General features: G+C 32.1%; 1 protein-coding gene across 4 annotated transcripts in view; it reads right to left on the bottom strand.

Moving 5' to 3' along the window:
- LOC148094254 (zinc finger E-box-binding homeobox 1-like) overlaps nucleotides 1-24,429 on the bottom strand; it is a 140,638-nt gene that overhangs the window by 69,811 nt on the left and 46,398 nt on the right. For 3 of the 4 annotated variants that reach the window (XR_015715546.1, XR_015715548.1, XR_015715545.1), the window contains exon 2: nucleotides 10,215-10,356. The exons of the other annotated variant lie outside the window; for it this stretch is intronic. The gene's annotated coding sequence lies outside the window, so the exon portion shown is untranslated. The remainder of the gene's footprint in view (nucleotides 1-10,214; nucleotides 10,357-24,429) is intronic. 4 annotated transcript variants of the gene reach the window in all.

The raw sequence follows: 24,429 nt of genomic DNA, 5'->3' as shown, positions 1-24,429 counted from the left end.
TAAATATTCTAGGCTTTGAGGGCCACATACAGTCTATTACATGTTCTTCTTCACGATTTCCAGTTTTAAATGTAAAAGCAATTCTTAGCTTATGGGACATATAAAAAGAGGCAAAGAACTAGATTTTCCCCATGGGCTATAATTTGTTAACTCCTACTTTAAACAGTTATGTAAAAGATAAAACATGATTCAGGTAAGTCCTATTTCAGGACTGAAGTTGGATATTTATTTCAAATGTTTTATATTCTGTAGGGAGGAGATATGTAATATGTTTGTCCAAAAATAGGAGCAAATTTATACTTGAAATAGCATAACCAACAACATGCCTGAATCTTAAAAAGCAATTTAGTGTTCTTTTACTGAAAGCCATGGAATGGACTTTGTAAAAAGACACTATCTCTGGTTACATAATCAATCCAGTTGATACTCTTTTCAGGATTATCTCTTAAATATTGTACTAGTGAGGGAAAGGGGAAGTGTTATAACATTATAAAATATAGGGATATTTTTATCCCCTGTATTAAAAATATATACACAAAGGAGTTAGATCAAAAGTATTTTAGGTCAGGAGAGCAAGAGCTGCTTTTATTAAGTTCTTTTGGATTGTCAGAGCGTTAAGACTATGATAAAGGCAGTGGACTCTTTCTCCAGAAAAAAATATACATCCAAACTTTAGCCTTAATTTCAGAGAGACTCAAGCTCCCTAAGGCTAACCCACAGATCCTATGTGAAGAGTCAATGAACTTAAAAATCACAAGCATTTTACCCCTTCAGGTAATTTCACATAGGGTTTTTATAAAGAAAAAAATCTAAATAATTACATTATGACAAATAAAGTAAAGCTATACTTACAGATAATCTAAAAATCGAGATAACAATCCATGCTCTTATGTCTGATAAATAATGAGTAATTCAAAGCTTACACATGGTCAAACCTTAATGAAACTTCTCTCCACATAACAGGTTGTGCTTTCTGTTGCAGTCTGGCCCATTTCTCACTGTGCTCAGTATAAGCTATACTTTTTTCTGCACTTGTTCTCATGTTACCCTTGTCTGTAGTGTTTTTGCACACTTATTCAAGTCCTACTTCTCCATCAAGACCCAAATTAAAGTCCATCTCCTCCATCATTTTCTTCTCTTATATCATAGCCCATAATTTATTTTCCATGGATTCCCTGCTTTTTCAACATTATTCAATCCTATAATTGAATTTGTTACTCCTGTAATAATTTGTATTATATAACAATGTTTTTGTATGTTCTGAGTCTCCCAATTATAGAGTAACAAAAGGCAGAATCACTTCTTTGCATTATCACCTTAGGCTATAACACTATTATAAATATGAGATATATTTCCTAAGTGTATGTTAAATAAATGAGTTAACTTAAATGGGCTCTGAAAGTGCTCGTCTGATTTCACTATGTCAACGTCCATTATAGGCAAAAATTTGGGGGGAAAAATCACTCCATGCAACAAAATAAAACATTTAATTAAGAAAACTGTACTATCTGGTAACTAACAGAGCCAAAGATGTGTAAAACTCAATTAACTGAAAATCATGAACACAACTGCTCATTTTTTTTTTCATGGACACGATCAACTGCCTTGACTTCAGTTCAAATTTTGTAGTTTAAATGCAGTGCTGAATCATAACTGATTGGTGTAAACTGGGTAAACTGCTGAGTCTATTTAGTATTCTACTATGTCCTAGACATTTGTTTTATTCAGTGCAATACCTATTATTTCTCTTCCCATAAAACTTCCCAAGGGCACCACCAGTCCCAAGGAAGCATTGTAAAGCAGGCAAAGTTCCTTGTTCACAGTTCCAATTCCAACCCTTTGGCATCATTTATTTATTTATTCATTTTTATTAAATTTATTGAAGTGACAATGGTCAATATGAACATATAGGTTTCAGGTGTGGGTTTCTATGTTACAAGATCTGTATATTGTTCTGTGTGCCCACCACCCAAAATCATAACTCTCCTATCACCATATATTAAGACTCCCTTCACCTCCCCTCTGGCATCTTTTACAGGAGGTGCTTTCATCCTGCTCTCTGACACCCACGGTCTCCCTGTGGCATCCTGCCTAGGCTGTGCTCAGGCTGCAGGTTTTAACTCATTATTATCTTTCTTTCCTTTTCCCTACCAAAATGTAATGGACATTTATTTTAGTCACTTTAGGTCTTGCCTTGTAACTAGGTTAGTCATTTCAAATAAATAAAGTACATTTAAGATGTGGTTATTTTGCTAGCTAAAGGAAAGACTATAATGACAGAAATAATTTTTAAAGTATGAAGGTATATCATGTATATGGGATGATAACTCTGCTTACATATAAAGCTAGTACTACTACAGAGGAAGTACACTATACAGGGTGGGGCAAATGTAGGTTTACAGTTGTGAGTATGCAAAACACAGAGTATATTCTTGTATTATTTATTAATTATTGAATTATTTTCCATATGAACTATAAACATATTTTTCCCCACCCTGCGTACATGTGCATGTATGTGTGTACATATATATATTTTTAATGAATGTAAAGTAATGCATTCATTCAGTTAATGAACAGTTATTTAGTTGTATAAAGCAGACCTGTGCAATGTTTCACAAGTAGCTCAAACATATCATATACTGAGTTATTTATCCCTATCACTAAAACTCAAACAATAAGCTATTCCTCTCCAGTGTTTTGACTTAATAAAGGGCACCCTATTGACTTCTGCCCATTCAGAAACCCACTGAGTTATCCCTGCCATTTCTGTATTCCTCATCCCCTCAGCAAATTAACTCCATGACCTATAATTCTAACTCATAAATCTCTAATATGCCCACTTCTTCATCCTCACTGTCATCACACTTGCTCAAACCCCATTATCACTCTCTCAGGCTTGCTCTGAGGTTTGACTTCACATCAGATGTGGCAATCTCAGAAAAATACAAATCTCGTAATACATTCATGTGACAGAACATTACACAGCCATGAGAATGATCAGCAACCACACTCAATAATATGGATAAATCTTATAATCATGTTGTGTCTGGCTTCTGGATGCTCCCATTTACATAAAATACAACATGGGCAATATGATCTTATGCAGTAAGAAGTCAGGTAAGAGGTCTCAGACAGTAGGGGTCAAGACTGACTGCAAGGAAAGATGAGAAGAAACTTTTGGGAAGTTAACGTTCTGTTTCTTCATCTGGGTAATGGTCACACAGGTGTATTAAGTTTGTGAAAACTCATGGAGCTATATATTTACGATATGCTCACTTTTTAAGATGTATATATATTAGGCTTTAATAAAAAGTTTAAGAAAAAATACAAATATGATGTTCATTGTCTTCCACTGCTCTTAAGCTAAAGGACAAATATCTCATAATGACTTAAAAATATTTTACCATGCAGTCTCATCTTTTCATCTCTCCGTACTCTTTTGTCCTAAATATGCCTTTCTTCCTCAGAGCTTTTACATATATGCTTATTCTGCCTTCCCATTTTGTTTGACTAACTCCTAATAATGCTTCAGGTTCAGGTAAATTTTCAGTTTTACAGGGAAGTTGGCTCTGACCCCAAGACTAGGTTAGCAATGCCCTCTATCTTTCCTTTGTACTGCTCCATCACACATCTTTAATGTACTACAAATTCTAGGAGGTCAGGGAATGTGTTTTATTTACCACTCTATTTGTACAGTTCTCTATAAATTTGATGACTGATTGAATAAATTTATTTCCCATACTAGAACATGGAAGGTAGCTGTGGCAAAGTTTCAAAGTCTATATTCTGCAATATAAGCAGTGAAATTGCTAAAAAAAATGAACTTAATTGAACTTAAATGAAATAAAGAGTTAAATGCTGAATTGTTTATACCCAGAAAGATAGAAGCCATCCATCCATGCAGGCACAGAAAGTCACTTTTTTTTTTTTAATCCTCACCCAAGGATATTTTTTCCATTGCTTTTCAGAGAGAGTGGAAGGCGGGGTGGGGGGAAAGACACTGATGTGAGATTGACACATTCATTGGGTGCCTCTCGCATGTGCCCCGACTGGGGCTGGGGATTGAGCCTGCAACATATGTGCCCTTGGCCAAAATCAAACCCGGGACCCTTCAGTCTGTGGGCCAAACTGAGCCAAACCTGCTAGGGTGAGAAGTCACTTTTTTTTTTTTTTTTTTAATATATCTTTATTGATTTTAGAGGGAGGAAAGGAGAAGGAGAGAGAGAGACAGAAATATCAATGATGAGAGAGTCACTGATCGAGCCCACAACCCGGGCATGTGCCCTGACCGGGAATCGAACCCCGATGGCCTGGATGATCCTAGGTCGACACTCAACCGCTGAGCCACGCCTGGCCGAGCGAGAAGTCACTTTTTAATAGTTCTTATTTGAAACTTTATTTTAAAAGTTCTATTTTAAACAATTCTTAAATAAACTTGATCACAAATAAATTTCTATGTCTCTACATTAAGATGCTTGATTATTTTTAATCTGCCATGAAAATCAAGTCTCTACCACTGATTTAGTATATTGAATGAGTAGGTCAACTGTTACAGTTTGCAAAGAGAACATTTAATATCTGCCTAACTCAACTTAAAAAGATCTATTTATAAATATTTGCAAATGTTTCTGAGAATTTAAGCTTTTCTATTTAAAAAATAAAATAATTTGATGAATAGTAAAATTATAAGTTTTTGTTAAAATTACCACCAGAAAGTAATACAGGGGCCTACTGAGTGGCATTCACAAACTGTTCTTCATAGATAGAAAACAAAATCTGGCTTATTTAAAAGGCAGAAGAGCATGAATGATAATCACCTTGAGTGATAATGCCCAAAGGAAAGAAAAGAAACAAAACTGTAATCTCTTTTGGAAATCACTGCCATTTTCTATAATGAGCTTTATACTACACATTTTACAATTTTTAAGAATTAAGTTAAAATTAAAAACATAGGTAGTGCCCTAAGGTGTCTCATTTTTCTATTCCTTTTTGGAAATAATTGCTTTTTGTGTATCATTCTCCAAATTATTTATATTCTAACATTCATGATATAAATTCATTAAATCTTGAATTAGGCAGACTTTACTGGCTAGTACCGGGAAGAGAAAAGAAAAAGAAAGAAATAATATTTCTTTTATTTTGAGAAAGAAATTATTAGTTTCCTTAATTATAGAATTTGCTTACTTACCATTTCTAAAGTACTACTGTTATATTAAAAGAATCTTATAATAAAAAAGAATGATCTTAAAATACTTATCCGTTAAAAACAACTTGAAACATATACAATCTACTACAGAATTTCTTTAACAGAGGCTCAGAACCAGAAGGCATCCCATCAATGTTCAGTGTAATGTTTATTAACGGGCAATTAACTGCTTTTCTAATACCCTGAAAATAACAAAAGTAACATTATTTACCTTTTTTCTTGGATTTTAGTTATTCTTTTTGGAGATGGGATTTAAAAAGAGAAAAATAGGGTGTAAATTATAATAGACAATTCTTTTTTTAAATCCATCTACAAGAATTTATCAGTTTCATACTTTATTGAGGGGCCATTATTTTACATATCATCTGGCAAAGAGTAGAACAGAAGAAACTATTAGCAAATTAACTACTTCCACTTAGGCTGGTATTTTCAAGTTTAATTAATTCAAGTTAAAAATCCATTCCTTCTAAGAGTACATACAGTGCTTTTTAGAAATAAACTATAGTGTTTACAAGTTTTATATTTCAAATGAATGAAGGCAAGTAACTTATATTCTTTGAAACTCAGATTCTTTGTCAGAAAAATAATGACATTAGACTAGATCAGTGGTGGTTTGCCAACTCTTTTGTTATAAACCCCTTCTAGAATACGATGAAAATTACGGGCACTCTTTGCCGCAAAAAATACATACATATAAAATTTGATTATAATTTCAGAGGATTCACAGACCCTCTGAAGCTCATCCAAGTATCACTGGACAAGAATAAGCTAGAGGATATTTAAACTACTTTGTAGCTTTAACTTTTGGTTTCATAAATAAGTTTAAAACCTTTAAACAATAGGAAGTCAGTTTTGAGAATAAAAGTGAAAACCCAAGCAATCCCTTAATTTACTCATTGTAGTTAAAGATATAAGCTTGGAAAGGCTGAACACCTTATCTATATATAGATATAGGTGATAATTTGACAAAGTAATTCATATCGTAGACATTAGAAGTTAGGCAATTAAGATTCTTACATAAACCTAAGATACTTATAGACATAAAGTATGTGATATTCAGAGCTTACAAATGACAGTGAATTGTCTCTTCCCAACCCCACCAGCCCCCCACCAAGTTCAATTCCTTCTGAGAGTGAGGGAGAAAAATATAATGTAGGCTTTATTTGAGAACTTTTAGGTGACTGTTTTGGGGAAAGCAAAATACTTTCAGATCCTTAAATTCCTTATTTAAAAATAATTGTTGGATCACTGCCAAAAAAATAAAAACTTACCTGTAATTCTTGTTCTCTGAAGGAAATGCAGTAATTATAAACATATCCACACTCTTGGGTACATTCTCCTAAGTGTGAATGGATTTGGAATGCGCCATGGCTTAAACTGAACTGCTAAACTGCCAAACCACACTGGCAGCTGGATCTACCTACCTATGTGGTAATGAAGCAGAGCTGTCACTTATAGTAATTCACCTGGTGAAGGCAAGTGTTTTCCCGGAGAGGGAGTGTGGAGCTGGTGTAATTACTGTCCTTAGAGAACATGAATTATAAATGGTGTCTTCTCTAGAGCTTAAAGGTGATAGAACCACTACTAAAGAAGTAGTTAAATGCTTCAAAAATGGTACTAAAATTTGAACATTAAAAAATAAGAATGGAAAGCTGTTTCTCTGTGAAAGAGCCCTTAAGAGGAATTAGAGATACTGGTATGAGAACTGACTTGGTTGATGACTGGGTTAGGATCCCATGGTCAACACCAGAGCAGAGAATATAAGTACTTAGATACTTGCAAAGTAAGCCTTATCCTGGCACTCGGCAATATATTTTGTGTAATGCTTGCCAACCTGAAAGTTATGTGACAATGGCAGTGGTAACCAATGGTAGAAAAATAACTTGAAATAGCCAGGATCCTGAAAACTGCTGAAATTATCATCAAGGGTGAATTGTTTTTCAGAAGATGTGATACTAGCATTGTGCTACCAGACAATGCATATTTTTATAAACTCAAGTAACTAATCATTCATTTTATAAAATTTCATAAGCCTTACAACTTAATGTAATAATTTAGATTTAAAATGTTTAAATATGTAAGAATTGAGTCTCTGTTTTGTTAGCCTCTTCTTCTGTCTTAAACATCTTAGAGATTTAGGAAGAAATGGGCCACAGTTTCTGGTTTGCATACTGATTTTCAGAGGGTTATCAAAATCCTCCTCACAGAGGAAGAGATTCTTTATGTCCTAGTTCTACAAGTTTCCAGGGTAGGATTGCCCGATAAAATACTAGACAATCAGTTAAATTTGCATTTCAGATAAATCATTTTTATAAGTATGTTCCAAATATAGCATGAAACATAATTACACTACACTATTATTTGTTATTTCACTGAAATTCAAATTAAACTGGGTGTCCTGGGGTTTTTGTTGTTGTTGTTGTTTGTCTTCTGCTAAATCTGGACCCTCTAAACCAAGGGGGTTCAGAGGGATACCAGTGGACTTTAGCATGGATGATGCTAAAATGGGAGCTCCACTCTTGGTCTATATTTGCACTGTTTAATAAGACAGGTACTAGTCACATGTGGCTATGAGCACTTAAAATGTGGCTAGTTAGTCCAACATGAAATGCTTTCAAAGTCTAAAATATACACTAGATTTTGAATGCCCAGTATTTAAAAAAGCACATTTCATAAACTTTTATACTGATTATATGTTGAAATAATATTTAGATACACTAGGTTAAATAAAATGTAATTAAAATTAATTTTGCCTGTTTCTTTTTACTTTTTTAATGTGGCTACAAAATAACATTAAAATTATATATGTAGCTTGTATGTGTAGCTTGCATTATATTTTTACAGACAGTGCTGGTCTACGTGACTACAAGGAGAGGGTTGAGCTAGAATTTCCTTGTTCCTTCCCTAAAAAATTAATATTGGCAAACAGGGCTGCCTCTCTCACCTCCCTCTAGCTATTAAGAGTAGGTAGGGGACGTGAGCATACCAATGAAACTAAATTCCAAGTAGTGACTGTTTCCATGGATTGGCTATGATCCTTTAAAAATAAACAAGCACTGGTATGTATATGTGTGCATAATTAAGTATGTCTAGGTATATATATTAAAAAAATCTCTCAGATACTAGTTTCAGTGGAAGAATCCTTCAGTACCATTGTGTTGGGTTTTCACTCTTCTATATCATCAAAATCATAGAACAATACTTTATTTTGTTGACTACTATGAGTTGAGGTGATATAAGTTATCAATAAGAATTGGTGCGAAAAGATCTAACTTTTGATACTTTAGATCCCAGTGGTCCCCATTTTATATATCCATACTACTAACAGATTTAAATTACAGCACTACTTTTAGAATGGTGAAATTTTTCTTTTTACAAACTATGTTGCCAATACTATGCTAAGACAAAGCTCATTTTTAAAAGGGGCAGTATTTTTACATTTTAAAAATTCAGTTATAATAAAGCTTTAGTTTAGGTAAGAAATAATAATCTGTTTATTTTTATATCTCCCTTACATTTTCAGTAGGTTTAGCTTTTGATTCAATTTTTTTTCTCAGATGGCTGAAAGAGTGAAGGCATTCATCCATTCTGTTTCAGGCTATTGTAAAGATTAAAAATATTTAACATGCTCTCACAAATAATTCAAAAATTACATAGAGAAATTATAAATATCCAGTAATCTTTATTTCTTCACTAATATAACTTATATCATTTCTACTTTGAAGATTTAAATATTTTAACGCTGCCTGCAGTTACAGTAAGCAAGAATAGTTCTAACTCCCCAACTATTAATATACAAAAAAGTAAACTGATTCTCAAGGTTTTTTCAAAAAAGGTTGTAATTTTTCTCATTCTAATGCAAGCACAAAGGGTTTTTCCCTCCTTAATATCTTTTATTATACAAATATTGGAAGAACAATTGTTTTGAAAACACAATAAAATTAATCATTAACAAAGATAGGGCTGCCAGACAAAAATCAGCAGATTTCTCCCAAATTTAATTTTTCATAAGAATTTCACATCTTGTAGAACACTAAAGTTCCCAAGATCACCTGGAAAGATTTAATTTAAGTCCTTCCGTCAATACCACAGTATTCTGGTGATTATAACCTGAAACATTTTGTTAGACATTTAGTCTCCTGGTGACAGCCAAAGTTAGTCTTAGCTAATACTAACCTACTTTTAATATTGATGACATTTTCAAAATCAACATGCTCCTAATCAAATAACGATTTAAGTTAGAATTGGTCATTTTGAGAGCTGTCAATAAACTGTACAAAAGAACATAAGGTTTTCTGATGTTAGAGATTAAAGTAAAGCTAAGCCATTAATTTATTCATTAGGTTTCCCTGGTGAAATCAATGTACATATTCTTCAGTTCCTGAAGACATGAAAAAGTTGTAAGATAGGAAAAAAGCTGCTGATTCTAAGTGATATTTTTTTCAATTAGGATCTGGCATAAGAAATTTTATGATAATATACCTAACAGAGATTTTAAAAGCCTTTGCTTCTATACTTTCTGAAGCTTAATACAGATTAAATATGGTTTAGGGGACTGATAGCTTCAGAAAGATAATGAAAAGCAATTCTTCAAAGCTAGTTATATAAGTTTAAGCTAGTAAGTCACCAGACTTCTTAAATGCTGTCACTATTTCAAAATTCTTAAATGCAAATTTCAAGATATCCAAGAGAGTTCTTGATGAGAGATCAACCACAACATTTACTAAACTTATTTAAGATGCACAATGAACTAAAAGACAAGGTTTGCTATAACTGGGATTTAAAAAAACAAAACAAAAACATCCATACATCTCAAAGACATGCTTCACTTCTAAACAATGAAAACCATCTCTTGATAGATGTATGTGATGTTCTGCCCACAAGTGGCTGCCTAGGCCCCCTTCTGTGAGAAAGTCTGATCGTCTCAAACCCTCCATGGAGCATTCCAAAACCAGTCCTGCATTAGGAGCTTGGGCCCATGAGTGTGCACTCACTACATAGTGCTTACCTTTAGAGAACAAGGTGGTTGACACAAACTGATCAAGTTCTCACACCCACACCTCCAAGAACACTGAAAAAGATCTGCAGATCTTTCTTGGTGCAGGAGGAACCTCTTTTTAATCCTCTTGTGGTGGAAGTTTAAGATTTTCCTGAAGGAGGAAAGAAGAGTAAAAGATTATACTGAGATTATACCATTTGGTTCAAGTTCATCTATCCATATTACAGAAAGTAGGTTGTGAAGAAAATAAATCAGATAAAATCATGAGTATTCAAAAAAATCACATTCTCTTCTTTCAAAACAAAAGTTAACTTCCTTAAATAACGCTGTATGCTTCAAATATTACTTTTTAAACCCCAAATCTAAAATGACTGACTAGGTTCAACTGCTACCCCAGCACTGAATTAACTACCCCAGGGAAGTTAAGAAAAACATGGACAAATTTTGGGTGGCCAAATTGTGACAGTTGTAAATTCCATTTAAAAATTAGTAAAGCTAAACTCATTAAAAAGCAATGAGCTAAACAGAGCTCAGAGAAATTTTATCCCAGCTCTCTCTGTATCTCTAAATTTCCAAATACTATAATGACATATGCATTTCTTAACAAAAGAAAAGTAGCCCTTTGAGTTGTGTTAAATGTCACAGAATCATATATGAAGTAACCTACTATAATGTAAGCTCCCAGAGGAAATGGATTTTTGTTTATTAAAAAAATATTTATTTACAGAGCCTCAACTAGTTCCTGGCTCATAGTAAGCACTAAAAAAAAAGTGATAGAAAGAATATTAACCAATTAGTCAATATTCTCAAGGTCAAAACTTGCATAAAATAAAACAATTAGCCCTGGGCCAGGTAACTCAGTTGGTTAGAGCATCAACTCAATACACCAAAGTTGTGGTTTGATCCCGGGTCAGGGCACACAGAAGAATCAACCAATGAACGCATAAATAAGTGGAACAACAATTCAATGTTTCTCTCTCTTTTTAAAACTCAATAAATAAAAATTAAAAAATTAGAGGCCTATAAATGTTTTGAGAAATTTGAAAATAGTATATAAAAATAGTATTAACAATATCAACCTTTAATCACATATTTAAAAACTTAATAATATGTTTTTAAAATGCTATATCATAAAATATTTATGAGAAAATGCTATAGAAATATTATAACCCAAATTTCAGAAAAGAAATAAAATACATTAATCTCAGGAAATCACACACAAATGCATTATCAAACATCAAATATAAGGATAAGAATTTAAGATAGATAAAATGTAACATTTCTTCTTAATATTTTAGTATCAATTATTTCTCATCTTTTGAAAAGTAGGTCTACATAAACCAAGTGATAATATGGTTATCTATATCTATAATTCTGCCTAAGTAAAGTAAATCATTACCATAATAGTAAACTGGAATCAGAAGATAACATTCTATCAGTATGGTTTTCATATTTATTTTTTTATAAATATGTACATTTTTTCAATCTTAAAAAACACAAAATTTAACAAGAAATGCTGAATACTATTCATTTATTTTTCTGTAACTTACAGACTATTACTAAAAACAGAGATTGATTTCCTCCAACTGTTTTCCAACTCTTTCCAAATTTGATAAATTAGGGAAAAAAAGAAGAAATGCTGAAATCAGTAACAGATAAATCAATAGTATTGATAAAGGACTGAGTATGTATAATATATTTTAATAAAAATGTATGGCCACTAAAATCAGAACTGTTACAAAGTACTTGATTCCATTTGACCTCAAATTCTACAAAGTAGAATCAGTCCTCAAAAAAACCTGAACACTGGGTATATGGAGCATTTCATTTCAAAGTATAGATAACCATGTAATATAGAGCCAAAATCACAATAAGAAAACAAGTAGTAAATTTAGAATGTATGCTTACCCCATATCATTAAAATAATGCTTTAGCTCATAAATCATGCCCTGATTATAGTAGTAAAAAACTTGAACAAATAATTCAATTTAATATCTTATATCAGGGAATCAGGCTTAAAATGTGAAAAAAGGAAGAGATTTTAAGACAAAACTTCAGAAGCTCACTTAATTTAAAACAATTTTCCTATCTGGGACATTTTGCAAGCCTCTGAAACTAACTTTGGGGGTAAGGGATGAAAACAGTTCCAAAGAACTAAGTGCAACAATATGCCAAAGGAGATTAAAAAGGGTAAAGAAAGCCACAAAACTGGAAATTTTGCTAAAAGGAAAAGATTCCACTAGATGGTTGAATCTTCCAGGCCCAGGAGGGTGAAAAAGGAAACAAATTCCCCAGATAGAGGCACTGACTGGAACTCCTTTAAAATTCTGACTCACATTGGTAGATAATGAATCTTTTGCCTCATTTCCACTAGCAGGAGGGATGAAGGCTAAGTTTACCACTTTCAGAGATTTAGTATTCAATTTTTAACTTCACTTGCAAGTACAGATTATTAAGCTATATTAACAACTAATTTAAGTTCCTTACAAAACTGTCCTGAGCAATCTATTTTCTCTTTTTCATCGTGACCAATGTTTCTCATACTGTGTAGTGAAGGTCTGTTTTTATTTCCATTGTGGACCCATGCTCATGGACTGCTGCTCATAGTACATAGAATTCTCTCAGCAGTTTTTTAATAATCAGACCAGTCTATCCCTCAGTGAGATAAGATAGGTGATGTGCTTGGATGACACAGAAATATCACCTTGTTATAAAAATACAGAGTTTGTAAACAAATGGTGAAACTGAGTAAGCATTATTCATGGACTGATATAACCAGTACTAGTCTGTTGCCCATACTTTATGAAGTTCTAATCTAGGTCACAAGTGCAAGGTCTTATGGTACTGTTCCGTACACTTTTTTGATGAATCTAATTTCCAGTTTTAATTCATTTGTGTCCTTAAAAATTATCGACTAAAATTATCAATGATTTGTTTCAGTATATTCCTTTTATCAGTTATTTTTGCAGCACTGTACAACAGAATTTTTATGATTGTATAAAAGTTCAGAGCAGACACTGTCCAAAGAGTGAACATTAGCCATGTGTGACTGTTGAACACCTGAAATGTGGCTAGTGTGACTGGATAAAAATTTTTTTAACAGGAGATAAAACAATTTAATATGTGTGTACAGGAGAATCATAACATGATGCTTGGATCATAAAATGAGGCTCAAAGAGATGACTGAACAGGGCAGCTTTTTATACTTTTTAGACAAACAATAAAGACGTAAGAAACTGAAAGGACAAAAGAAAGTTAATGCTCATTAGAAAGGAATCTAAGCAAGGTTTGGGTATCCATTAGTGAGGAATCTAAAGAGTTTGGGCTTGGGTAGTAAATTAATAAAGGCGTTAATAAGGCTTGTTTACACAACCTTTCCACTCTGGATTTCTTTAACTCTTGTGATAAGGTTGTCTCTTAGCCCTCTGAGGCACTAGATTTTAAATTTTACTTAATTTAAATTTAAATTGCCACATCCAGCTAGTGGCCACCATATTGAACAGTGCAGTGCTGGAGTGCTGCATTATTTTCACTTTGATCTTTTGTTGTTGTTTCATTTTTTTTTTTTTTTTTTAATTTTATTATTTTTATTGTTGAGAGTATTATAGATGTCCCCCTTTTTTTCTCCTCATTGTCCCCCACCACCTGGTTCCCGCCCTGCCCAGGCCTTTACCACCCTATTATCTGTGTTCATGGGCTATGTGTATATACATATAAGTTCTTTGATTAATCTCTTCCCATCCTCCACCCCCCTTCCCTCTGAGATTTGTCAGTGTGTTCCATGTTTTCATTTGATCTTTTAAATAGTATTTTTTTTAAATCACCTATTTCCTTCAATATTAACACATATATTTTAATTATATCATTTATATGTACATACAGGTATTTATATGACTATAGTCATGGCACATAAACTTATGAATTTATTTTCATTTACACTTTATATTTCTCCATATTTTAAGAACTGCACTGTTCAATACTGTGGCCACTAGCTCCATGTGAGTATTTAAATTTAAATAATGTTAAATAAAATTTAAAATTCAGTTCCTCAGTTTCCTTAGCCACATTTCAAGTGCTCAGTAGCCACATGTGACTAATAGCTACCATTATTGGACAGTGTAAATTACAAAATACTTCCATTAACACAGAAAATTCTATTGGACAATTGCTCTAGAGTCTTCAAAAATAATCATTTAAGATAATATATTTTACATTAATGTTCTATATTAGTCTCTAAATTGAGCATTTTTCTACATATATGGTTTATAATTAGCAAAATATTTATATCCTAAACTCCTACAAGTGAAATATTTGTACATTACTATTCTCTCATCATATATTCCTGTATTTCTTTCCAAAAGTTTGGTATCACTACTTATCTTGACAATGTTAGATTTCCTTTCTAAAAATTTTGCTCCTTTAAAGGAATGAAAAAACTGTTTCTCAAAGTCATTTTATTTTGTAACTTATAATAAGTGCATGAGTAAATGTTTTCCCTCATACTTTTTATTATTTATATTTCTTTATTTTCAAATCTTAACTGTTATATTTTTCTTATTTATATATTAGGTCTTGATTCTAAATTTGCATATTCTGCAATACTATAAAATGTTATAGCTAGTATTATTTTCTTTATAACATTTGATGTAGATATTTTCCACAACTTTCTGTAATCCTTTTAATTATACTATTTTGGTCCAACAAAAATTTTTAATATTCAAGTACATGTTTACTTTAGTGAGTTCTACTAATGCTTCAAATATGAGATGCAAAAGTATTTTCTATTCTACTTTTAAAAAAATTCCTATAGCTGTGTAAAGAAGAATGAAAATATTTATTCATCTAATCAGTATTGAAGTCGTACCACTGAATGCTACTATCTAATACTACTGAATGAATATCCTGAAAGTGGCCTCTCCTTTAGGAAAGAATATTCTATGACATATTAAGGTGTTTATATAAAGATGGGATTAATTTTGTATTCCTCATAATGCTCCAGTAATCCATGTTTTTACAAGATGGAAAGTAAGTTTTCTTTTCAGAATTCCCCTTAAGAAGGCAACTGTATTAATTTAGGAAAGTGTGTGAGTAGAAGAAGAACATGAATGTGGACAGTGATGTCTTACTCAAAGAGTAAGAAAAAAAATGTGCTGGTTTTATCACCTACTCAGTCTTTAAACTCATATAATGCTAAATTAATTTTTGAAATTAGTAAAAGTAAAGGAGCTGATTTCACATCTGCATTTGACATTGACAGAAATCAGGGTGGCATGCAAGCAGAGGCAAAAAAACATAAGGTCTTAAGTCAGGTACAGGAGTTTGCATAAGTCACAGGATGAAGGACCTTTCTTTTGACTCTGACCAAAAAGTCTGTGTTTCAAGGAAAATTTATATTTAAACCTCTGAAACGTAGAGAGTTCCCTTCTAGTATCCTGGCTGCACATCTATTTCTGTATCATTACCACTGTTTAGACACCATTGCTTTAAAATGTTTCTGCTATGTGCCCTGGCTGAGTGGCTCAGCTGGTTGGAATGTTGTCCTGTGCACCAAAAAGGTTGTGGGTTCAATTCCTAGTCAGGGTACATACCCAGGTTGTGGGTTCAATCCCTGGTCAAGGAGCATAAGGCAAGCTACCAATCGATGTTTCTCTTTCTCTCTTTCTTCCCCTTCCTCTCTCTCTAAAAATCAATAAACACATACCCTCAAGTGAGGATTAAAAAAAAAATGTTTCTGATATGTAGTAGGGAGAGACTACCCCTCATTATAGAATCCTTATAAAATAAATCACTAGAAATTTTAAAAGTTAGAAGTAAACCTAAATGTCCATAAAATTACTTATATTCAAATAACTTGCCAATACTCTCATGATTCAGAAACAGTTTCTCTCCATTTATTTGAATCTTAAAAAATGTTTTCCAATATATTAATGGTTTTTCCCCAAAGGTCTAACATCTTCCTCAATTCACTGCTAAGCACTTATTTTGTTTGTTACAATTCTGAGTGCGTTCTTTTCCCATTATGTCTTTTTAGCTTGTCTAAAGATGTGGTATATACAGCACTTTGTTATTAAATTTTTGTTGTTTATAAATGGTTTTAAAGTTGACTGCCATAGATTTCCTTAACTAATCATATCATCTAAAAATAAAATATTGCCCGGCCAGTGTGGCTCAGTGGTTGAGCATAGACCCCAGCACCAGGAGGTCCCTGGTTCGATTCCCGGTCAGGGCATGTACCCAGGTTGTGGGCTCGTTCTCCAGTAAGCAGTGTATAGGAAGCAGCCAATCAATGTTTCTCATCAATGTTTCTATCTCTCTCTCCCTCTCCCTTCTCTAAAATCAATAAAAACATATTTTAAAAAAGTATTATGGTTTTATTTCTTCTTCAGGTTTTGTTCATTAACAGTATTAAATAAAACGAAGTTAGTAGTGATTACTGAATAAACTAATAATAAAACGATGTGGTACATGTAGTATGTAATGGAATACTACTCAGCCATAGAAAAGATGAAATATTACCATTTGTGACAACATGGATGGATATTGAGAGTATTATGCTAAATGAAATGTCAGAGAAAGACAAGAACCATATGATTTCACTCATACGTGGGATATAAAACAAAAGGGAATTAAAAAAAATACCCAAAACTCTTACGTACAGACAACAAAATGGTGGTTACCAGAGGGAAAGAGGGTTGGGAAGAGGACAAAGAAGGTAAAGGTGGTCAAATATATGACATCTGAAGGAGACTAGACTTCAGGTGATGAGCACACAATAGTGTATACATGTCATGTTATAAAGTTGTACACATGAAATTTATATGTTATTAACCAATTATCCTAATAAATCTAATAAAAATGTTGACTGTTCATCACTGAATTTAAGTTTATGATTCTAGCAATATAAAATAATCCCCACCTAAATGCTTTTACTCTGCTAGGTGATGTTCAGTTGCTGACCTAAGAATTCTATTCCTTGAAGCTCAACTCATTATCAATGACTCATCACAAAGCAGAATACTTGACCAAGTAGGACCAGGAAAAGGTGTTCACCTCCTATATGATCAACCCTGTACATGCTGACTATATATAGCTATCCTAAAAAATCAAATAAAAAATATATTTTATAAAAATCCTACAATTACATGGGCAATGCTATGTGCTCCTTGTATGCAAAGTTACTCTTGGATATTAACCTAGGTGTTTAAGAGATATTAAAAGTACCAGGTTTCTTTCTAGACTGAACTATTTCAGGGAAACCAAATGGCCATAGTTTATGAGAAAAGCTTCTTCTTTATAGAAGAATTCCCACTAGTAAATGTGGAAAGGGTGGCTGATTCATTATCTTTCAAACCCTAATGACAGAACTGATTCAGAGACAATTAGCAATGAATGAAACTATGGAAGGAAAGGTTGATGGAAAACTCTTAGTGGAGAGACTGCACTGTCACCACTGATCAATTTTGGCACTGCTATGAGTGAAACAGTAAACGTTACATGCTCCCTGATGTGATGCAGTATAAAAGAATAGTCCCATGTATGAATTATTCCTGTCAACCCTCCCCCACCACCAAAATCAATGCTTAACTTGAGTCTAATAACTTCTAATTTACAGGAAATTTAGAGGTTAGATAAGTTAATGAGGCAAGCCAACAGAAAAACCTAGAATGGGAAATTCTATGGGACAGCTTACCCAGTTTCTCTTAATAAGTCATGTGCAGGAAGTATAAGAAAGGAAGAGAAGGGAAGGAGGGCAGGGGTGGGAGAGGGAGAAGAAAGCAGAATGGTGAAGTGAAAGAAAAGACATTTTAATTAGAGAACAGTCCTAACAATCAAATGCTGTGTGAATCTTGTTTGGATTCTGAATGAACAAATGTACAATAAGATTTTTAATCCAACAGGGGAAGCAGAATAGAGAAAACAATATCAGATGATAAAGAATTATTCTTTATTTTGTTTGATATGACAAGGTAAGGGTATATAAGAAAATGTCTTTTTTAAAGAGATGCATACTGAAGAATGTAGGTGTTAAAAGATGAAGTCTGGGATCTGTTTTAAAATACTTGAGAAAAACGGAGGAAGTAGATGAGGCAAATATGGCAAATTTTTGGCAATTGCTAAATTTAGGCCATAGATATAAGGAGTTTACTGCAAGTCTCCCTTCTTTTGTATATGTTTGAATTTTTCATATAATTTTTTAAAAATCAGGCTCCTAGAACATAATCCATTAATCCAAATATAAACTAGTATAAGTAAAACTAGAGCTGTTACCTACCACCCTCTTATATACCAAACACTGACGACCTAGACAAAGGATGTAAAAGATACGACAGATTGCCCTGTGACTGGCACATACGTGACCACATTCTATATGATTAATTTGAAAATTAAATTTGACTTGCACATATTGTTACTGTGTATATGTATATTTGTAAAGAAAAATTTTAATCCAACAGTACTTTAGGAAACAAAACTTCATAAAAATAAAATAATCTGTCCCCCAAAATAAACTAGAAAATAAAAGACAGGACAGTTTGTAGATCAGGATGAACTAATGTAAAGTAAATATTTTATTTTGATATTTTCTTATCTCCTTCATATCGCAATAAACTCATGCTGCCTTCTGATTTTAATGGTACATATTACTTGAGCCTGCATTTTCAAAGATTGTCTCATGTTTCAAATGACTCCTCTTTAACCAAATGATAATCCCTTCTCTGAATAAGACTGATGGGTTTCAGCTAAGTTAATAGGAGGTAGAGTGTGCTACAGCCTTACTGTGCTAAGTATAAAACAGTACAATATTTTATACTTAGTAGGTACTCAGGTATTCAAATGAGTGACAGATAAAAGTTTATCAACAGATAAATTTGTATTTATATACTCCTCTTAATATTTTTAATGAATTTCTAATAAGTACATGGCAGAAATAAATTTAAACCCAGAACACTTCCCTATGCCCCCTACCTCCACCAACGAGCAGTCATCACTTATTCCCCCCTTGTAAAAAATTACTTTACAGCATAAATTCTGAAAAATATTTTCTTTATGTTAATTTTATTTCTTATAAATTTCAGTCTTTTTTTTATGTGGTTGCATGTTAATATTTCCTCCAAAAAATTCACAAATTTAAATGTTATTATCTATGTCCAAAAAAAATGTTTGCATTCAATACCTTTGTAACACTTTACCATTTAAAATGTAGTTCGCAATACAGGTGTTCTTAAATCTTCCATTAAGCCTATAAAAGGCTTCTATTTTAACTCTTTAATTTTTATATGAAAAATTATTCTAGTTAAGACTATAATAGCATCTAATAGTTCAACAGGCAGACAACCAACTTCTTGTGGTTAGATATATATAGCATTTTCCACCCAATGTTCACTTGACTTGAAACCTATCAGGGCACAGACCTCTACAACATGAATGCAGAATTGGATAAAATAGTGGTGCTTCAACTAGTGGCTCCCAACTATGCCTCTCCTCTTTAGTAGGAGTAAATGGTGTTTAAGTAATTTAGGAAGATCATTTGTTATAGCAAATGAGGGTGGAGGAGAAAACATAAATTATGTTTGTTTTTGTTTTTTTCCCTTAAAAAGCTATAGTCCACTCTTTAATGAATTAGTAAATTAATCTGAGAACTCATGACACTATTTGCAAAACTAGAAATGCTCTATAGTGTTGCAAACAAGAGTTGCTAAGACTTCTGTAGCTATTTAAAGCTGGTTTATAAAAAATTAGTCCAAAGATATAAAAATATAACTTGGTACCTGTTGAAAATGTTTATTAAAAATGTTAATCTTATAACAAGGAAATCAGTTTGAAATTAGACAGACTAAAGGAATTTTTATTTCTCTTGGAAGTTTAAGTATGGTACATAATTTATATAAAAATATTTGAGAAGTCTGGAAATAGTATATATAAAAATCAATAATGTATTTTCACTTGAAAACGTCCTATAAAATACTTTTTAGAATAGAATTCTTTACTTACTATATTTTGACATTAAAAAACAATAAAGTTTTAGCTTTTTGTTACAATTTGGAACAGTAATTTGGGATATATACATATATGTGTGCATACATATGTACACACATATGCATGAATGCACACACACATATATAATGAGGAGACTGAGATGCTAAGATGACCTCATCATTTTAGTAAGTTCATGTATCCATAATCCCTGCATTTATTAGTGACAGGATAAAAACTAGATTTCAGATTTTCTGCTTCAGGTCTAAGTGTTATTTCCATGGTTCTAGTTTTTGTAAGGCCTAAGTAGAGTAACAGCATAATTCTTTTAGGCACTATTATTAATAAGTTACAATGAAATAAATAGTGTTGTGTTGCAAACAAAAATAAACACACTAGGTTATAAAATACCTAATTCTAGATTTAATTCAAATATTTCACCTGAAAACAATTTATTAAAGTTGTACTTGTGATAATTAAATTAATCTACAAATATATAAATTCTCATATATATATATAGATATATAGATATAGATATACGTGTGTGTGTGTGTGTGTGTGTGTGTGTATATATATGCATGCCATGGAATTATAGGCCAAAGAAAAAGTCAAATATAATTTCATCCTGAAGTTGCTTTCCAACAAGAATTACTTAGCAAAAATTATTTAATTCTTAAAAATTTTACTAGGATATCACACTAAAGGATATAGTAAAAGTATAGATAAAAATATTTTTTACAGATTTAAAAATATTTATACAAACTATATATAGAAGTAGATAATGTAATATATGACTATCTTGAGACAGTTGTTTCCTAATAAGGTAAGTAAAATAACAAGTAGTGTTATCTATGGTTAAGTTTACAAATATAAAATAGACCTATAATAGAAAGGAATCCTTTGTTGAGGTGTCATGCATGAAAAAGAGTATTTAATACTGATATAGTCATTTCCTTTTCAAACTTACTCTAAACTGGTTTGGGCTTACCTTCCACGGAGTACCTAAGAGAAGATCTTTGCTCTTTCCTTTCTTAAACAAGAAGGATCAGTTCCATGATGACTGGGACAAACTAAATCTTGGGTTAAATGCTGAGATAACCTTGGTCCTAGATACGCAATCTATGGAGGCCTTTGAGTAACTGCTATATTGCTTCTTAAAAAGGTCCCAAAGCTTGAGTGAGAATTTTGGTGATGTGTTGTTTAGCAGTAATAAAGATAACAGCTCTTTGTTGTATTTTATATATGTACACCTATATAAATTATATTTCAGTCAGTCCAACTTTGTGAATTAGATGGAACATTTCTGACACGAGTAAATTACTATCATGATTGTTATTGTTAACCGCACAATATATAGAGCCCTTTCTATAAGCACTTTTGGTGTGCTAGATACTTGTCTAAGTATTTTATATGCATCAAATAATTTATTTTTCTATAAGTTATGTAGTCTTATGATCCCAATTTTAAGGATGAGAAAACTGAAGCACAGAGGAGTTACATAACTTTCCTAAGATTGCAAAGCTTGTGTCAGAGCTAACACTCAAACCCAACCAGCTTGACTCTAGAGCCCAACTTCTTAACCACAACTCAGAAATTATTAATGTAACATTGCTACATATAATTTTATTAAATGACCTATACAATGCATAATATACATGATAGGCATTTTGAATTTGTTCTGCTTATATTCACATTCCTTGGTACTTCAGAACTTGAAGACCTTTCTATAGAAGTTTCTTGTTTTAAATAAGCTATTAAAAAAAAAAAGACTATTTCAGTCTCTACTAGTTTCTAAGATCCATTCTCAAAGAATTTTGTCCAATTTTTATGTCAAAATAACTTCATTTCACAAGGAAAGTAAACTGATTAAATAATTAGCAATTCTCAAAGTATCCTTAAGAAAGGACTTCTTTGTTATTATAACGTCACAAGCCACTATACTTTATTATAGTTACTTATTTAGTATCTATCTTCCTTGACAGACTATAATTATCACATCAGTCTTATTTGTGACTATGCTCCCAATATGTGCAATGCCTAACATACAACAGATTGTCAATAAGAATTTACAGAATTAAATGGGATTTGCTCTTTTATCTCTTAAATTTATCTAGTAAAGATTCCACTATAAGCAGTAGTTTAATATCTCTAGTAATATCTATTTCACATAATAGTAAAACATTTTATATATTTATATTATTATTATGAATATATTAATTTTTAAGATGTGCTACAAGTTTCCTTCAAATAATGCTGTGACTTTTATCAGCAATAATTCCTTCCTGATAAACTTCTGTCACAGATTCTTAAAAAAATGAACCTTGGAAGGCAACCCATTTTATTTTCCATATTTATAAGCTTCTTTGTTATACTAAACTTAAAACATTCTTTTACTTCCCACAATTATCCACAATAACTTTCATTAAAATTTTCCTTTCTCTCCCTGGCTGGTGTGCTCCATGGTTAGAGCATCAACCTGTGAACCGAAGGGTCTCAGGTTCGATTCCTGGTAAAGGGCATGTACCTGGGCTGCAGGTTCAATCTCCAACCCCAGTTGGGGCATGTGGGGGAGGCAACCAATTGATGTGTCTTTCTCACATCGATGTTTCTCTCTCTCCTCCCTTCCTCTCTCTAAAAAAAAAATCAATTAAAAAAATTTTTAAATGTCCGCATGTAACAACTCAACAATATAAAATGAGTGATAAATTCCTGTAATGGCTTGATACTAGAATGGAACATAGTTGCTAAGGAGAGGATAGCAGTTATTTTATGGTTAACATCCTATAATTAACTTAAATTCAGTTTTAAAAATTAAGGTTATCATTCATTGCCTTTAGTCCTGAAATGTTAAAAAGTATCCTATAAAAATTCTCTCCTGTAAGTGAAATTCTCACATAAGAATGTTATTTTGACAAGGCTTTGTTGTAAGAAATCTAAGAAAATAGAATAGTAGCATAAAAATTTTTATTTCTCCATGGTTAGAATTTAGTCTTTCAGCATATCTTTATGCTATTTTCTAAGCATGCCTTGCTTAGGAAATATTCATTTAATAGAAGTATAAACTTAAAAAGTCCAAAAAAATAACTTATAAATTCACTTTAAGAAATAAATGTGTGGGCTGTATGCTTTATTTACACATCAACCATATTACTTCTACACTCAGTAATTTACACCTTTCCATAGTACTGGTCCTAGTTACAATTTTACATTTGTCTGTGTAATTTTATCTACACTATAATTAACATCTACACTGTAAGTTCAAGAGCAATTAGGAAATACCTGTTTTTAATTGCACCATTTTATCCTCAGCACCTAACTGAATGAATGGTACAATCTATAAAAATTTGAATTACTAGATAGATGGATTAAAGGACAGATGTTGTCATCTAGAATACTGTGTTCTCTGTCAACATCTGGATGCTAACAGGGTAACAGATGCTATGTTAGGTATCTGTCACATGTGCTATTCCTGATGTGTTTTTTATTTAGTTCTAGAAAACAATTAAGAACATGGTCACATTCAATTAACATCATTTAGACATCTATAACTGAGCAAGAAAAATTACTCAAACTATGTCACTCTCAAAAATTATAAGTATGACAACAGAATCACAATCTATTACTTATATTTGACTTTCATCACCCATGTTCACAAAGCTACTACGTCCCTGGAGACACTAGGAAAAGCTCTGAAAAACAGTGATTTTAGATTTCAGTCTTTAGAAGCTACTATTTCCACTCCTGTCCAAAGTTAACTAATAATGGACCTGATAGTCTACATAAAGGGATAAGTAGGAACCAGATACAATGACAACAAAAACATTAAGTTTAAGGTCACTTGAAGCATATAAAAATGTAGCCGAATTTGAATTATCTTTTTAGTGCAAACATGTACAAGGCAGGGGAGAGCTGTCTGATTTACCGCCAAAATTTGATACTGGGCTATATTATGAATACCTAATTCCATTTTATTTTGGATGTATAAACATTTAATCTTAAGAATTTAATATTTTCTAAGGGTTATAGTAGCAATAATACATTTTTTAAAAGCTAATATTAAACTAAGTGGTATTATTATGTGATATACTTTTTTCCTCCCCTCTATCATGTTAGAATTGAAGTAAAAACAAAACAGAAATCAACAGACTACTGCAAAATTTATGACATTTACTTTAAGTAAGAAGCATCTATGCAACTAACAGATAAATTTGGATTGGTATAAATTTTTTTTAAAAGTTACACTTTACTCAAG

Source organism: Miniopterus natalensis, chromosome 1 (genome assembly GCF_054644295.1).
Source record: "Miniopterus natalensis isolate mMinNat1 chromosome 1, mMinNat1.hap1, whole genome shotgun sequence".
Lineage (NCBI taxonomy): Eukaryota > Metazoa > Chordata > Mammalia > Chiroptera > Miniopteridae > Miniopterus > Miniopterus natalensis.
Note: the sequence above shows the minus strand (reverse complement) of the source record. Positions and strands in the feature narration are given on the sequence as shown.